The sequence below is a fragment of the Carcharodon carcharias genome, chromosome 19, assembly GCF_017639515.1.
Source record: "Carcharodon carcharias isolate sCarCar2 chromosome 19, sCarCar2.pri, whole genome shotgun sequence".
Classification (NCBI taxonomy): domain Eukaryota; kingdom Metazoa; phylum Chordata; class Chondrichthyes; order Lamniformes; family Lamnidae; genus Carcharodon; species Carcharodon carcharias.
This window is the reverse complement of record NC_054485.1, coordinates 26,861,097-26,877,950: the sequence shown is the minus strand read 5'-3', so window position 1 is coordinate 26,877,950 and position 16,854 is coordinate 26,861,097. Positions and strand designations below refer to the sequence as shown.

The 16,854-nt window shown below is 41.8% G+C and overlaps 1 protein-coding gene across 5 annotated transcripts in view; it reads right to left on the bottom strand.

Annotated features, from left to right (window-relative positions):
* Positions 1 to 16,854, bottom strand: part of LOC121291894 (cAMP-dependent protein kinase inhibitor alpha-like) — a 124,881-nt gene that overhangs the window by 29,978 nt on the left and 78,049 nt on the right. The window contains exon 3 of one of the 5 annotated variants that reach the window (XM_041213544.1): positions 6,084 to 6,219. The exons of the other annotated variants lie outside the window; for them this stretch is intronic. The gene's annotated coding sequence lies outside the window, so the exon portion shown is untranslated. The remainder of the gene's footprint in view (positions 1 to 6,083; positions 6,220 to 16,854) is intronic. 5 annotated transcript variants of the gene reach the window in all.

Here is a 16,854-nt window from a genome sequence, read left to right as displayed (position 1 = left end):
TCTTAAACAGTATAAAATCCATCATATTTCTACTTCCCTTTAGTTCTGAAGTCATAAGGACTCAAAACGTTAAATCTGTTTATCTCTCCACAGATGCTGCCAGACCTGAGATTTTCTAGCACTTTCTGTTTTTATTTCAGATTTCCAGCATCCGCAGTATTTTGCTTTTATCTCATTGTGGTGTTGCAAAAAGCAGAGCAAGAATCAATCACATCTAAGTAGGTGGGAATATGATGAGGAAATAAATCTATTAGGGACACCAACATTCCTCATGGTGGTGGCTTGTGACACTGAACATCCTTTGGTACTAACCAAATTTAATTTTTATATTAAATTGCATGATATATATTATTCAAGTGGATTGAAAGAGATCCAGTCAATAAGTGAGGGCACGTAGTTAAGTTAAAGAAGCACAACTATTTTGAACAGGAGCACACTTGTATTTTATTTCGATAGAAACAGTGACCAATGCAGACGAAATTGATGTGGGTTAAAATACAAGTGTGTTCCCGTTCAAAATAGTTGTGCTGTTTTAACTTTCAAGTTCCTTTACCCTTACATTTTCAATCAAGAAAACCCCAATATAGCAACAGATTACTCAAAATAAAATGAAAAATGCAGCTAATTCAAATTAAGTTGTAGTAATACTTTGTCACTTCTCTGTACCAAAGCTGCGTTTTTAGTCTACTTATATGGTAAAGTTGTGTCTCTTTGATTTCAGCAGTCATTAGACGCATACTTGATTTGCAGCTAGTTTGAGATTAATTTGAACATCTGCATTACTCCAAGCTGTACTTGATCAACTTTAACAAGCAAAATGCAACTCGTGTGAACGATTGATGATTCTTATTTTTACAGTCAGCCTGTGTCATTAACTGCTTTCTGCTCTTAATATATACACAAAAATATGAACTTTGTCATTTTTCATCCACATTTATGTAAAGTGGTTTGTATAGTGACTGTTTGCTTACTGATTACAAAATAACCCAATTAATTTTGCACCAGTTTTTACTGTAAAGGACGCCAGGTTCCAAACAGTGGGAGCCAAGCTGAAATCTTCCCCTAGGCTAAAATTCATGCAGGGGCTTTGTCTAAGCAGTGAATTTCAACTAGTCTCAGCTGGATTGTTTGAGGGAGGAAGAGAAAATTAACGAAGCTTAATTAATGTTCATGACTCAAATAGGAGTTGCTGGTGGTATCAGTGGAGATGCCTGCAGACTGGGCTCCTAACAAAAAACTGGCAAAAACATCATATGTTATTCAAATAAATGGAACACCACAGCATCCTGTACAATTGAGCTTCAACGCATCAACTGATACTATGAGGAACACAAAGACTGCAATGACACAGAATCAAAATTTAAGATCGGCAAATCAAAAGGCTGTGTGGTGCCCTTTGGATGGCTTTTCTTATCAGCACACACCAATGCTTTTCTGATTTGCTGGTCTATGTCCCACTCAGCACAGAAATGACAGAAATCTTTAAGTACAACCCACAGAGTAGATGCTACTTCCCATTGAAATGAGAGCAAAGTTACACCCCATTCCACCCAAAGATTCAAAGAAACATACATCAACAGGGTAGATGCTTAGCTTCAGTACGCATCAGCTAAATAGCATTCTGATCAAGTAATGGTCACTTAAAATAGTTAATAGTTTACAATATTTCTTCAACACCCTGGGGTTACCATTGATCAAAAACACTCAGCTGGACCAGCCACACCAATAGTGACCAGGGATCCTTCAATGAGTAACTCACCTCATACTCCCAAAGCTGTCCACTATCTACATGACACAAGTCAGGAGTGTGATGGAATACTCCCCATTTGCCTGGATGAGTACAGCTCCAACTATCATTCAAGAAGCTCAACACCATCCAGGACAAGGCAGCCTGCTTGATCAGCACTCCATCCACCACCAGCTTACAGTGACAGAAAATATGGACAAGATGCACTGCAGCAACTCGCCAAGGCTCCTTCGACAGCACTTGGCCAACCCACGATATCTACCACCACAAGTGCAAGGGCACGTGGGAACACCACCACCTGCAAGTTCCCTTCCAAGCCAAACACCATCCTGACTTGGAACTATATTGCCACCCCTTCACTGCCACTGGATCAAAATCCTGGAACTCCCTAACAGTGTGCCACATGGACTGCAGCAGTTTAATCCAGAAGCTCACCACCACCTTCAAGGGAATATAGCACTTGGCAATGATTGTTGGCCTTACCACTAAAGCCCACATCCTATGAACAAATAAAAAAAGACTCCTCTCCCAGTACAAGGCTCTTTGCTGGGAGCTGGACTGATGGCTTCAGTGGAGATTGATGGTTTGAAAGACAGTCCTCTTGGCTACCTGCAGTTGAACAAAGACTTGAAATAAAAAAAACTTCAATGAAATATAAAAAGCACTTATTTTAGTAGCTGTAATGCAATTCCCTCTTGGCGCTGTAATATAAATACTGTCACAATGAAAATTCATTGCTATATCATTTGTATTTTATAGTAAGAATTTATGTTTGTCTAATTTCAATTATAATTTCAGTACATTGGAAAGCCACCATTCTGGAACTAGAAAATTAAGGTGAACAAATCAGGTAAGAAAGTGGGCAGGAAGTTGAAATGAGAGAAAAAAAACCATCTCCACTGGTTGAAGAGTCTAGGACTAGAGGAAAGCAAAATACGGCGGATGCTGGAAATCTGCAAGAAGAACAGAAAATGCTGGAAAAACTCAGCAGGTCTGACAATACGGACTTGAAACGTTAACCCTGTTCCTCTCCCTACAGGTGTCAGATCTGCTTAGTTTTTTTCCAGCATTTTCTGTTTTTATTATCTAGGACTAGGGAACTTGGTCTAAAAATTAGAACTAGACCATTCAGAATTGAAAGATGAAACACATCTACATGGTAAGAATGGTAAAGATTTGGAACACACTTTCCCAAGTGGCAATTGATGCCAGATCGATAATTTTGAGGTTGATAGATTTTTCTTAACCAAAGGGTATTGAGGGACATGGGACAAAGTCAAGCATGTGGAATGAGGTCACAGAATAACAACCATCATGTTCCAGTATATTATGAACTTTCAGTCATCACTTCAATTTTAAAAACCACAAAAGGCTACAAAAAGATACACCAGCGCCCCCCGCCCCCCCCCCACCCCCACCCCCATTCCAGGATCACCTAACCTCTCATGGATTGAAATACTCCCCAGCTCAAGAGGGAACAATTCAAGAGGGTAATTTCAAATTGAATGGGTCATTCAGATCAAAGGCATTGGTTGTCTCAAACTCTCAGCGTGTGAAAGTCATCTTACAGATAAGGGGACCAAAATGGATCACAGTATTCTAGGTGTAGTCTAACTAGAGTCTTGTATAGTTTTAGGAAGACTTCCCTATTTTTATACTCCATTCCCTTTGAAATAAATGCCAACATTCCATTTGCCTTACCTATTCCTGCTGAATTTGTATGCTAGCATTTGAAGGATGTATCTTATCAAGAAAAGGTTGAACAGGTTGGACCTATACACATTGGAGTTTACAAGAATGAGAGGCGATCTTACTGAAATATGAGGGGACGTGATAGGGTAGATAATGGAGGCATGTTTCCTCACATGGAGGAAACTAGGACTAAAGGACAGAGTTTAAGAATAAGAGGTCTTCATTTAAGATGAAGATGAGGAGTTTAATTTTTCCTCCGAGGGTTGTTAGTATGTGGAATTCTGGATGCTAGACAAATGTTTGAGAGACTAGAGTGTCAAGGGTTATAGGGGCAGACAAGAAAATGGATTTAGACCACAAATAGATCAGACATGATCTTATCGAATGGCAGAGCAGGCTTGAAGGGCCGAATGGCCTAGTCCTGCTCCCTAATTCTAACAGGTCACATATTGGTGCCTGTTTTTAAAACAGCAAGAAGCTGTTCTGAATGGAAATCCATCAACCATTTGCAAGACATCCAAGCAGCCAAGGTTATACTACATTGAAAGTGGGAGAAGGACTCTCACCCAAGAACCAACTTCCTGGAAAGTCAACTACAAGAGGTTTCGCAGCTTACTGAACATCCTCTGCTTTACAAGACCTTGACTTCAACCAAAGCATCAACTCATCTAAGAAATTACAGGCCTGCAAGAATAGAGACTGAGACAATCGTACAATTGTTTTTTTCCCCCTCAACTGCATCTAATCTTTGTGCAAATGATAGTGTCGGTAAGTGAGATGTCACATTTTTAAACCTCCAACGCAAGTGTGAGATAATAAATAACCTCTTTTACTTATAAATTCACTAAAAGCTTGCTGCTGGAATTATTTAAATTGAGACAATCAGAAAGTAAGAAAATACACACAACACGCACTGATCATGGGCAGAAAGAAAACACAAATCCTGTCTGTGACACAATGATCTCATTGAATGGTAGAACAGACCTGCATTGCTAAATGACATGCTCCTGTAGGTATATTCCTAATTTCACTTGTATATATGCATTTTAGCACATTTTGTTTGTTACAATGCTGTCCTGGCTGGCCTAGGATGGCCACCGACAAAGCTCAAGAACACTAGACATTCCCTTGCTAAACATACATGTCCCACATGAAAACACCAATGTACACACAGGCCAGATATCTTTCAATAAACTTCTTTATACAGATTCATAGTATTGCTAAAACATAAGTGGTCCAATACAAACTGCAACTTATGAATGAATGAACAAGTGTTGCTGCAAAACATCCAGTTTCCACAACATATACAGCGAGGTAGTCTTGCTCCCAGGCAATACACCTTTTCCTTCCCAACATTAAGTATAATTGACTTACTACTATGTCTTGCATTAACTCTGACCTTGAATAACCCCAGAATGCTGATGAACAAAACTTAGGCCACAGTTATTTGAGGTGTGTCATAGTGATTTGAAACACAAAGACATTAATTGTATCCTTTACTGTCCTATAAAAGAAGAAATGTTAATCATTTGCCAGTATATTCCGAATTGTTCCAAACAAAACATAAATTTCATAAAGGAAGCGAGGCTGACCAAACAATGGCTTCAGTGATACAAAATTGAAATGACTCCCTCCAAGCTGATGCTGGTTTAGATTGCTAATATACAAAATGAAGGCTGTCTGACCATCCTTGTTATTCTACTTGTGAATTGTAGCAGTTATGATAGTGATAATGTTCTCCGTGATAAGGATGAGAGAAACTGATATTACCAAATATTTCTTCCTACAAATGCTTTTTGCTGGTCCAACTAATGCAACATTGGGTAAATGTATCAAATTGAAAAGCTTGAAGATGCAGAAAAATATATTTATTCAGGCTGCTAGCAGAAGGGATTTCAAGCCTTTTAAAGCAAGCTTATCCCTGCTATTCCACGAGCTTACTGTCCTTCAATACACCCAGCACTTTCTATTTCCTCCAACTAAATAACAAGCCAGTTCAGTCTTGGTAAATATTTGGGCATTCTGCAGTGTGTCTGTGTCATGAAGTGTAAGCAATGCTTAAAACGTGGAATAACACTTAATATGTGCAATAATCAGACTGCAACTTCAAGGTGAGTGCAATGCAACTTTCTCATTCCTTCCAAGATAATAAAAATTGAGGTTAAGGGTTTGTTGAGTAACTGAACAAAAGGCAACATTGGAGAAATTAGGTGAAAAAAATTGCTCAATGTGCACTGGTACAGGCAAGCTTCAGTAAGTGAATGTAGGTTCAGAGTTCTCAAAGCTAGTTTAGAGTATTAACATTTACCACTAAATCTCAGTGGAAATATCAAACTAAACCTAAGCAAGTCTCACTTCTAATTAACATGAGGGGTTCGTTAGAAACAAGAAGGGTTCTAACATTCAAAATTGTAACCAAGATATTTAACAACTAACTACCACTAAGTCACCATGACTCAAATAATTATCTGTTTAAAAAAATCAGAACTGATTATGATGCACTTCCTAGCTGGGGAATAATAATGCAGCAAACAATTGTCAAACAAGGTTGAGGACTCAAAAATTGGTAAACAGATGATCATTTTGAAAATTCACATAAAATTGAAACTTATCTTTAAATGATATTTTGCTGCACATAACTTACAAGGCAATATATTGAAGGTCCAGTCCAATTCACCACAGATATGGGCCAAGCATGTACTGTGTTCATCTGCCCTTCTCTTTGAAAGTTTCAATTGGTGTCCCAGAACAGGCCAATGGGTGCCTTTTTGGCAACTTAACTGCACAGGATGAAATATAAAACATGAAAATTGATTTTTCATTGTCGGAATGCCACCCTTCTGCCCATCTTGGTTCTTGAATAAGGCAACATGCTAATTCCTGATGCACTCTGCTCAATTCTGTTTCTACCCATTTGTAAAGAGGATTTAACTGTGTACAAGTAGTGCAAAAAAAACAGATGCTCGACTCCTAGAATTGCAACACAATTAGAGCTTACCAAAAATGTATTACGTTTATTTTTCAGATGCTAATCATCCTGTATTTCCTTTTATTTTGGGGGTGGGTAATATAATGAACTGTTTCACTGTGGTCTCAGGGACTACAGACCAAAATCTGAAATTGACACCCTGCTGCTAACAAACTAATGAATCGACAGTAAGTTTAAATATAAGCTAATCATAAGAAGCAACACAGATTTGTCGGTGTTTAGAACAAAAAACATTCAACATCCAAGAGCTATAATTAAACAGCAGGGACAAATCAATCAGCTCTGTTGCATGCAGAAAAGGAAACTAAGACATTATACTCCTTGTTGAAAAAAAAATCAGTTCCAAAGGAACAGACAACCTTTACTGTTAGGTTGCATGATACAAACCAACTGAAGTGGTAGAATAATGTATTTTTACACAATTTCTTTTCTTAAAATTGGTTCATGGGATGTGGGTGTCGCTGGCTAGCCCAGCATTTATTTCCCATCCCTAATCGCCCTCGAGAAGGTGGTGGTGAGCTGCTTTTCTTGAACAGCTGCAGTCCATGTGGTTTAGGTACACCCACAGTGCTGTTCGGGAGGGAGTTTAGGGATTTTGATCCAGCGACAGTGAAGCAAGATGATATAGCTCCAAGTCAGGATGGTGTGTGGCTTGAAAGGGAGCTTGCGGGTGGTGTTCCCATGCTTTGGTTGCCCTTATCCTTCTAGGTGGTAGAGGTCGTGGATTGGGAAGATGCAGTGGAAGGTACCTTGGTGAGTTGCCCCCAAGACTTTGAAGCTAATGGCTTTCTAGGAAAGATAAGTTACAGTTGAAATTCTGAGCTGCAAGATTCTCTTCCTGCCCAATTAACAAACTACCCACAAACTCTCAACTACTGCTGGCACCTGGCCAATTTTATTATAACAAGGCCCATAATCACCAAAATTGATCAAGCTTCCCTGTTGATATCATACAAATGATGCAACTGCCACTACCTATGCAACATCTTCCCAAAATGAAAATCACTATTTCCCCATGCTCTCCCCAACAAACCGCCCACCATCACCAGCATTTAATGAATTTGCAACCTGTCATTAGCCAACAGTAAATTTGATTCCTGATATTACTGCAACATTAACAGCCTTAGACACAATGGGTGGTATTTAATGGAGGTGACAGAGCCCGCCAGCTGGCGAGACAGAGAGCCCCGCACTGCCTCTTTTCGGGAAGGCCTGCCGCATTAGTTGCCAGTCAAGCACTTAACTGGGCAGCGGTAGGCTTTTCCTGGGATGAAGGACCCAGTGTAAGCCTTGACCACTGAGAGCTGCCGAACAATCAGAGGTTGGGATAAAAACAAAAACAAAAAAACTACGGATGCTGGAAATCCAAAAGAAAAACAGAATTACCTGGAAAAACTCAGCAGGTCTGGCAGCATCGGCAGAGAAGAAAAGAGTTGAAGTTGAGTCCTCATGACCCTTCAACAGAACTTGAGTTCGAGTCCAAGAAAGGGTTGAAATATAAGCTGGTTTAAGGTGTGTGGGGCGGGGGGGGGGGGGCGGAGAGAGAGAGAGAGAGAGAAGTGGAGGGGGTTGGTGTGGTTGTAGGGACAAACAAGCAGTGATAGAGGCAGATCATCAAAAGATGTCAACAACAATAGAACAAAAGAACACATAGGTGTTAAAGTTGGTGATATTATCTAAGCGATTGTGCTAATTAAGAATGGATGGTAGGGCACTCAAGGTATAGCTCTAGTGGGGGTGGGGAGAGCATAAAAGATTTAAAAATATTTAAAAATAATGGAAATAGGTGGGAAAAGAAAAATCTATATAACTTATTGGGAAAAAAAAGGAAGGGGGAAACAGAAAGGGGGTGGGGATGGGGGAGGGAGCTCAAGACCTAAAGTTGTTGAATTCAATATTCAGTCCGGAAGGCTGTAAAGTGCCTAGTCGGAAGATGAGGTGTTGTTCCTCCAGTTTGCGTTGGGCTTCACTGGAACAATACAGCAAGCCAAGGACGGACATGTGGGCAAGAGAGCAGGGTGGAGTGTTAAAATGGCAAGCGACAGGGAGGTTTGGGTCATTCTTGCGGACAGACCGACTAGGCACTTTACAGCCTTCCGGACTGAATATTGAATTCAATAACTTTAGGTCTTGAGCTCCCTCCCCCATCCCCACCCCCTTTCTGTTTCCCCCTTCCTTTTTTTTTCCAATAAGTTATATAGATTTTTCTTTTCCCACCTATTTCCATTATTTTTAAATATTTTTAAATCTTTTATGCTTTCCCCACCCCCACTAGAGCTATACCTTGAGTGCCCTACCATCCATTCTTAATTAGCACATTTGTTTAGATAATATCACCAACTTTAACACCTCTGTGTTCTTTTGTTCTATTGTTGGTGACATATTTTGATGATCTGCTTCTATCACTGCTTGTTTGTCCCTACAACCACACCAACCCCCTCCACTTCTCTCTCTCTCTCTCTCCGCCACCCGCCCCCAACCTTAAACCAGCTTATATTTCAACTCTTTCTTGGACTCAAACTCAAGTTCTGTCGAAGGGTCATGAGGACTCGAAACGTCAACTCTTTTCTTCTCCGCCGATGCTGCCAGACCTGCTGAGTTTTTCCAGGTAATTCTGTTTTTGTAATCAGAGGTTGAGGACTTTTTCATTGCGTGGCAGCACCACTGGGGATAGTGGCTGCTGCCGGTAATGCATCTACACAAGACCCAGCATCACAAGTGGACATGGGCACAGGCACAAGTGAGTGATGGCAGGGGTGCGGGTGGTGGGGCTCTTAACAGCTATCAAATGTCAGATCTCCATGCTAATTTTGGGAAAGTCTGATTGAAACGATAAAATGTTTCAAAATTGGTAACCACAACCTTTCGGGCGGAATCATCCCAGATTTGCACGAAGTGCAGTAGCGGGCAGGAAACAGAACCTTTTACCCGCCGGCTGCAATGGCAGCTTCTCGCGCTGTATTGTACCAATCCCGCCTCATTAATCATGTATTCCCGGGAAACACGCAGTTTCAATGGCAGGCAGGCTCAGATTCACCCACCATGCCATCACCTCGCCACTCCATCATGCCAGGCGCCACATTTAAAGTGCAGCCGTGTGCACACCTCTCAGTGCTTCCAGCCCAGGACCGCTGCAAAGAAGACATGGTCCCGAAAGGCAAGAAGACTGCAGCCCCCAGGTTTAGTGACACGTCCCTCGAGCACCTTGTGGACGCCATGGAGGCCCGTCACGATGCCCTCTACCCCTGCTTTGGCTGCGGGAGGGGCAGCAACATTACCACTTCGGCTTGGTTGGCAATGGCAGTGGTGATCAGTGCCAATGCTGTACAGAAGAGGTTGGCCATCCAACGCAGATAAAGGATGAATGATCTCATCCATTCTGCCAGGGCAAGGCAACCACCTCATCACTCTAAATCCACACACTCAAGCCCATCACACATTCACTGGTATCTCACAGGACATCATCACTCACTCTCTCCCACACAGCCTCACTTCTCCATCTGGCCTCATCTCCTCTGGAGACTACCTCCTCAGCCCTCACCATCTTGAGGCCACTTGCACAGATCAACGTGCCCCCGTACACAACCTTCCCCAGTACAGCTGTCGTCCTGCAGCCTCTTCCCTTGCCTGAGGCCACTTCTCCCCCTTCCCCAAGCAGCTGTTGAAAGGCCACCCACGCCTTATGGCTGGTCTTCTAGGTGGAGACCTGCCCATGAGCCTCCCCTAACAGTGATGTGGTGCTGTCTGAAGCCTGGCGCTCATGACTGCAGGTGCTGCCTGAAGCAAGGCAGACAAACAAACCTCAAAGTCCTGAACGAAGTGCAGCTCACCCGGTGCACGTTTCTAATGTAGCTGTGAACCAAGCACGCCAACGTGCTCAATGATCCAGCGTGGGGGATGATTCCAGCGAACTGGGCTTACGCAGATGTATTACAATGAAGTTCCTTACGTCCGACGGTGGGAAACGCGGCCCGCCATCAACGGGCAGAGCGGACGATTGCAAACTGGTTTCAGGACGTCATGAAACTGAATTCTGGCCTTCTCGCCATGTTGTCCGCTCATGCTTGATGCCAACCGGGGCATGGAAAATTCCGTCCACTGTCTCAAGACCTGTTCCAACCAACTTGGATTAGCTTATTAATTTACAGAATAGCACTTTTTAAAAGTCCAAATCCATTATTTGATCCACAATCCAGAAAAACAAATTCCATTGCCCAGCAGCCTGCAAAGAAATGTAGAGGTTCCTATTGAGGGCCAGGGCCAGCACCAACACGACAGGCCAAAATTGCCTCCTCCATGCTGTAACCATTCTATGAAACTGAATTAAAGTTTGCCACTAGTAACAGATGATTTTAAAATTATGCCCTACAGATAAAGAAAAAAATTATGAATTCTTAAATTGCAAATAAGTAACTTCCAATAAAAAATAAAAAATTAGCGGGAAGATGGGCCGATTGTTTTCCTCTGCCTGTCTCGGTACCACCAGCGGCAAGATTAGTACCCAAGCCAGTGTGCCAATTACGAACCAATTTAGCACAAGCTAAACATATATGATACTGTAACTGCTTTGGTGAGAACCTTAAACTAAGTCCACTTTTTAACCAATGGAAATTTCTTATTGGTTATTCCTCACCAAACAACTTCATGAAATTCCTCATCAAAATGCTTCATAATGTTGAACCCCTTCATCAGATTTACCTGGAAAAGCTCAGCAGGTCTGGCAGCATCGGCAGGGAAGAGAAGACGTTTCAAGTCCTCATGACCCTTCAACAGAACTGGGTGAATCCAAGAAGAGAGGTGAAATATAAACTGGTTTAAGGGGGGTGGGTGGGGGGGGGCGCGGCGGGTGGGGGAGTCTACTGCATTCGTTGCTCCCAATGTGGTCTCCTCTACATTGGAGAGACCAAACGTAAACTGGGCAACCGCTTTGCAGAACACCTTCGGTCTGTCCGCAAGAATGACCCAAACCTCCCTGTCGCTTGCCATTTTAACACTCCACCCTGCTCTCTTGCCCACATGTCTGTCCTTGGCTTGCTGCATTGTTCCAGTGAAGCCCAACGCAAACTGGAGGAACAGCACCTCATCTTCCTACTAGGCACTTTACAGCCTTCCGGACAGAATATTGAATTCAACAACTTTAGATCTTGAACTGCCTCCTCCATCCCCACCCCCTTTCTGTTTCTTCCCCCTTCCTTTTGTTTTTTCCAATAATTTATATAGATTTTTCTTTTCCCACCTATTTCCAATATTTTTAAATCTTTTATGCCCCCCCACCCCACCAGAGCTGTACCTTGAGTACCGTACCATCCATTCTTAATTAGCACATTCATTTAGATAACATCACCAACTTCAACACCTCTGTGTTCTTTTGTTCTTTTGTCTGTGATATCTTTTAATTATCTGCTCCTATCACTGCTTGCTTGTCCCTACAACCACACCACCCCCCTCCACTTCTCTCCCCTCCCCCCACCAACTCCCCCCACCCCCTGCCACCCCCAACCTTAAATTTCACCCCTCTCCTTGGATTCACCCAGTTCTGTTGAAGGGTCATGAGGACCCGAAACGTCAACTCTTTTCTTCTCCGCCGATGCTGCCAGACCTGCTGAGTTTTTCCAGGTAATTCTGTTTTTGTTTTGGATTTCCAGCATCCGCAGTTTTTTGTTTTTATCTCTTCATCAGATCACTTTCCACTCTGTTCTAATGAAAAGAGCACCAGGTGTCCAAGTTCTTGATTGGAGGTACAGAAAAGCCAAGAGAGGTTTGCAAACATGTAGCTATAAGAAATATTTTCTGAGAGTGTTGTCATAGAAGTCATTGTAATTCAGGGAGTGGAAAAGTTGTAATGAGGTGCTGCTGCCTGTAGCTAATACAACAGCCTCCCTTTTTATGGACCATCTTTCCAATATCAATATGTTTGTTAGAAAACAGTTACCTCCTAATAGGTAAACAGTCGTTCACTGTATTATCAAATTCAGAGGTCAATATTGTTTATTTGATGACATTACTTCTATGTAGTTCCTGTTGCTATCACAGTTTTCTAAATAAGAAGCTCCTGTACTGGACGTCAAGGTGACCAGCTGTCCTGTATTTTAAGGAATTGTCCCTTATTGTGACTGTTTGACCGGTGTCCTTTACGTGATGCCTTTTGTCCTGTAGGACACTGGGTTTGGCTTTTTTTTGTGAGCATGCACACTGTGGCACCAGGGGTAGTTATGGTCAGCAGCACTGCCCCTCCCCACTGCTGCTCTTACGGTCACCAGCATCCATATCCCATCACACCTCCACCCCCCCTCCCTCCAACCCCAGTCCCCCAGTTGAAGTATTCCTTATTTTATTTCATAAGCGTTGGTCACCCCGTGGGCACCAGAGAACCACACCTCACATCTGCAGTTGAATTCAGTGATGTCACATCACAGTTGGGGGAATTACTTTTGCACAGCAAAAAGCAGAAGTCTAGCCAAACAGTAAAAGGGGCTTAAATAGAAAAGCTGCACAGGTTAGCCAAGTCCAGCATTTAGAACTAGCTTAAACAAAAACAAAAATTGTTGTAAACGCTCAGCAGGTCTGACAGCATCTGTGGAGAGAGAGAGAAAGAAAGAGTTAACGTTTCGAGTCCGTATCGTATTTGTCACCCGTATCAGACTCAAAATGTTAACTCTGTCTTTCTCTCCACAGATGCTGTCAGGCCTGCTGAGTTTTTCCAGCTATTTTTGTTTTTGTTTCAGATTTCCAGAATCTGCAGTATTTTGCTTTTAATTTAGAACTGGCTTTCCCAGCATGAATATGCTAGCCCTGACAAGAGAGTTTTGCCTAAGGTACTAACCCATCTTCCTTGCAGATATTGATCAACCTGCTATGCATTTTCAGGCTTTAGATTGGCTGGCATTGCTTGTAGGCAAAACTACAATAAAAATGCTCTTTTTTCCTGTAACAGCACTGATTTCTACCAAGTCTCATGTGTATCTCCACAATATGTGCCTGGCTCTCTGTAGATCCCAAACATTTACTTTCCATCTATATGCCTCTTATCATTTCTTTCCCCCTCATGCCTTTTCTCTCTCTCTTTCTCCAAGTCTTTTTTTTCATTTCCGCATGTCTCCGATCCTCCATTTTCCTCTCACCTGTTAGAGACCTAGGCACAGGCTTGCATCGGGACAAATGATGTGGGAAAGAAAGAGACACAAAAATCAGGAGCAGGAGTTGGATTAATTGGGTGGTACTTAATGAGATAAAATGGAGTGGATATTAATAAGGCGGAATGAGTGGAGCTTGCAGGGTGGAGTTGTGATGGAGAGCAAGGAAGTACAGCAAGAGAGCAAGAATCTTTGGCTGGTGGGAAGATAGGGTTAAAACTCAAGACCAAGCAATAATCACATAGTATTTGATATGAGCCTGGAATTTTCCCTTCATGCTGCTTTATTTTAAGCAGTACTGGAAAAGCAAATAGGAACAAGGCAGGCACCCATTATGCCAGGTGTCTGCCTATTTTGGCATCATCACAAATGAAAGCACTTGCCCTGAAGTGGGCAGGCTTATTTAAATAAGACAGAAATAACAAGGGGACATTATCCATCCCATTTTTAACCATTTTTATTGCTGATGCAAATCACACCTGTACAAACTCAGTGTCCAGTGTTGCCTCAGGGTAAGGGAAAGACATAAGAGCAAAGGGTCCAGTGACTATTATCAAACAAGGCATAGAAAATCTATTTCTCAGCCAATTTCAATAATTTGTCTTTTTTTCCCTTACTGCTTTACCATCTGCCTTCCCTAATTCTCAAGGTTCCCATTGGGAATTGCCTTATACCTTTTTCAAGGAGCAAGAGGAGGAAGAGCAATATTGGCCAATAAAATTGGGGTTGACCACATAACCTAGATTGATACCTCAAGGCAGTATTTGAGGGAGTGCCGCACAGTTGGAGAAACTATTGCCTACGAACATAAGAACAAGCAGGAGTAGGCCATTCAGCCCCTCAAGCCTGCTCCATCATTTAATAAGATAATGGCTAATCTGATGGTAACCTGAAATCTACATTCCACCCACTGTCGATAACCTATCACCTCTTTGCTTGCCAAGAATATATCCTCTGCCTTAAAAATAGTCAAAGATTCTGCTACCACCGCCTTTTCAGGACAAGAGTTCCACAGACTCACGACCCTCTGAGTGAAAAAACTTCTCATCTCCATTTTAAATGGGTGACACCTTATTTTCAAACAGTGACTCCTAGTTTTGGATTCTTCCACAAGAGGAAACATCCTCTCCACATCCACCCTGTCAAGACCCTTCAGGATCTTATATCTTTCAATAAAGTCGCCTCTTACTCTTCTAAATTCCAGCGGATACAAGCCTAGTCTGTCCAACCTTTCCTCATTAGACAACCCACCCATTCCAGGTATTAGTCTGGTAAACCTTCTCTGAACTGCTTCTAACACATTTACATCCTTCCTTAGATAAGGTGGCCAATGCTGTACACAGTACTCCAAATGCAGTCTCACTAGTGCCCTGTACAACTGAAGCATAACCTCCCTACTTTTATATTCAATTCCCCTTACAATAAATGATAACATTCTATTAGCTTTTCCAATTACTTGCATACTAGCCTTTTATGATTCATGCACCAGGACACTCAGATTCCTTTGCATCTCAGAGCTCTGCAATCTGTCACCATTTAGGTAATATGTTTCGCCTTTACTCTTTCTGCCAAAATGGACAATTTCACATTTTCCCAAATGATACTCCATCTGCTAGATCTTTGCCCACTCACCTAACCTATGTACATCTGTTTGTAGCCTCATGTCCTCTTCACAACTTACTTTCCTACCTATCTTTGCATCATCAGCAAATTTGGCTAACATACTTTCATCCAAGTCATTTATATGAATTGTAAACAGTTGAGGTCCCAGCACTGATCCCTGTGTTATGCCACTCGTTACATCTTGCCAAAAAGACCCATCTATCCATATATTGCCCTCAATACCATGAGCTTTCAATTTCCACAATAACCTTTGATGTGGCACTTTATCAAATGCCTTCTGGAAATCTAAGTACAGTACGTCCACTGGTTCCCCTTTATCCACAGCACATGTGACTTCCTCAAAGCTTTCTAATAAGTTGATTAAACACTATTTCCCTTTCTCAAACTCTTTCCTGGATGAAATGTTAAACCAAGCCCTGTTCAGATGGATGTAAGAGATCCCATAGCAGCTGATTTCAGACATTCTGCAAAGTCTTGCATACTGCTTCGACAAAAAAGGTATATGACACTTTATGCAAGACACTAAATGCAACAGGCATTTCAATCCTTTAGGAAAAGGTACAGGAGAATATGACAAAATGAATAGCTCTGTTAGTATAAGAATGATAATTTGTATAATTTAACGATTCTGTAATTCTAACAAGATACCATTTCCTATCCTCAAACAGAGAAGCTCCCAAACTGGTGTTGCGAAGCCCGCTTGTGCCATGAAAATTGGGCTGACCCTAGAAACTTCAGTAGGGTCAGCGCTGAGACAGTTGGGTGGGAAGTAGTCCCATACCACTCCACTCTAAGTCACATTTGCACCAACAGCAGAGCTGTAAAGATAAACATAAGTCAAAATCACAATACATTTACTGAGCTGGATAGGTAGGCTGACAGAGGCAGAAATAGGACTCAAAGCAGAGATGGAAGGATGTATTGTGCGTACAACTTAGCATCAGCTTGTATCTATTCCATTTAGAATCCATGTGCTACACGTGAAAGATCTGTTTGGAGCACCCTCATTAACATTAACTTTCCTGATTCAGTCAGATGCTGCAGAACGTACCGACTTAGATCAAGGAAGCACCTGAGTAGTTTGCTTGAATAGCCAAGAAAAAAATTAAAGCGCAACTTTGCTCCAGACTCAGATTACCCACACCATGGAGAGGAGATCGACAATTTAAGAAAGCAACATTATTTTTAAACAATGATAAAAATTATATAATTCAAATAGACACTCCACACTCAAACAGCAGGCAACAGTAATAAATACTGGCTGCATTCAATAGCATTCCAAGCTGCAGCTCCACTCAAGTCGTTATACTAAAACTGCTCCACTTTCACAACATCATTGCCCTCTCAACATGCATTTATAAAACTGTTCAACTTATACACAAGAGGACACTATTGGGAAATTGCACTTAACATCTGACTTTGATAAAAACAGCAGCTCCCTGCTGTTTCTTTATTTCCTCCTAAATTATACAGTTCAAGCATATCATCTGTTTTCGAAATGGCAGCGAAAGCTGTCGTCTGATCAAATGGAAGAAACTGGAGCATAGCCAGCTTTTAGGGTCAAATCTTAGTTTAATAATTGTTCTAAAGATAAATTTCCACTTGAAATATTCTGAAGCAGTTAAGGAGACAAAACACACTTAGGCCACCTGGTGCTGATTTCATCAAAC